This window comes from Marmota flaviventris, chromosome 2 (genome assembly GCF_047511675.1).
Source record: "Marmota flaviventris isolate mMarFla1 chromosome 2, mMarFla1.hap1, whole genome shotgun sequence".
Lineage (NCBI taxonomy): Eukaryota > Metazoa > Chordata > Mammalia > Rodentia > Sciuridae > Marmota > Marmota flaviventris.
The window spans coordinates 30430756-30432448 of NC_092499.1; the positions used below are offsets into that span (position 1 = coordinate 30430756).

At 53.4% G+C, this 1693-nt stretch overlaps 1 long non-coding RNA gene across 1 annotated transcript; it reads left to right on the forward strand.

Annotated features, from left to right (window-relative positions):
- Positions 1-792, forward strand: LOC117794726 (uncharacterized). The gene is made up of 2 exons (XR_004618592.2): positions 1-190; positions 280-792. It is a non-coding gene; the product is annotated as an uncharacterized lncRNA (long non-coding RNA).
- Positions 793-1693: the final 901 nt, after the last annotated feature.

Below are 1693 nucleotides of genomic sequence, written 5' to 3' on the forward strand. Positions count from 1 at the left end.
TTGACTCTCCCTTTTGGGTTTCTCTTATCAGTGGAGGGACACTGATGTCCCCACCAGTCTTCCTTCATCCTCTCCTGGAGTTCCTGCAGCCCGCTGTGCTCACTAGCCTTCCACCCCCACCTCGGCCTACCCTAATGCTCAGCTGTCACAGCTTTGTCATAAGCCTGAGCCCAGCAGGGCCAGAACAAAAGTGTGTCCCCAAGGCGGGTGGGTTGAGAATGTTCTCGGGCTAAACTTTAGGTAATTAGCATTGTTAATGCTCGTTCTGTGATATTACAGCTGTGAGCCTCATTAAAGTGTTCTCCTGGGGGAAGCCAGCGCGATTCAGGTGTCAGCCCTGCTCTTCTTGTAAGCGTCTGCCTGCCATCTCCACGCCTGTGTTCAGAAGCCTGGCTCCTTCCCATTCCCTCCTCCTGCTCCCGCTCCCTGTCTGCTGGCATCTGGGCTGGGCCTGCGTCTCTCAGCTGGGACTTGCTCCTTCCTACCCCCTTCTCCAGAGTGGGAAGCTGCCTCCTGCTTTCTCCTGCCCCCACCCAAAGAGAAACGTGCCCACAGCGGAGAGCACAATGGCTGCCGCTGGTCTCCAGGATTCCAGAAGCTTTGAAAGAAAGGGTTTCCTGCTGTGGCCGGGAACTGAGCCTGCTTCTGCCATATTAGGGCATTGTCTCTCGGGCTTGTACCCTCCTTCCTCCTAGAAAACCCATTTGTACCCTCTCCCGACTGGATTTCCTGGGCTCGACTGGCGTCTGCTGTAGTAGCCCCTCCTCAGAAAGAAACCTGAGTCCCACTGGCTTCAATTTCTGGGATTCCTGATTCCTGGGAGGGGAGGCCGGGGACTAACTATTTGCCAAACAGAGAAATATGAGACGCTCTTCAACCCCCTTGAAACCTTGAGGAAAATAATGGCTGCCCCTCCAGGGACCAAACACAGGCTCTACCCAAAACAGAGAGGGAAAACACAATTCCAGAGCCTCCCTGGGGTGTGGAGGAGAGAGAGAGGGAGGGTCTGGCCCTCCGTTGTCTTCCCTCTCTGCTTCTCTCAAGCCCCCAGGTCCTCTGTTCAGAAAGAGGCCCAGAGGGGTCTTGCAAGCCATTTTTGATGAGCATAGCTTGATTTTCTCATAGGGCTACAGACTTGTAGGATATGAAGCTTGGTATCATTGGGACAGCACATCCACTGATGCCTTTAATTCAGGATGGAATGACAGACATGTGGTCTCACAGGTATGCAGGAAGGAAGATCATTTCCAGAATGGCTTCATGGGGAGGTACACTGGAACAGAGCCATGAGGGCTGTATGAGACCTTTTTGGGGGGTGAGTGATACTGGGGATTGAACTCAGGGGCACTTGATCACTGAGCCACATCCCCAGACTTAATTTGCATTGGATTTAGAGGCAGGGTCTCACTGAGTTGCTCAGTGCCTTGCTGTTGCTGAGGCTGGCTTTGAACTTGCCATCCTCCTGCCTTGGCCTCCTGAGCTGCTAGGATCACGGGCCTGCACCACCATGCCTGGCTGTATGGGGTTTTGACAGCAGCGATTTGAGCTTTCCAAGTGGAGAGGGTAATGAAATCAAAGACCTTCCTTTATTCTAGGGATGTTGGTCTGGCCTGGGACCTTTGACTTGGGACACTGAAACCCAGATTGCATCCTAGATCTAGGGAAAACTCTCCTGTGGAGCCTGGACTGTACC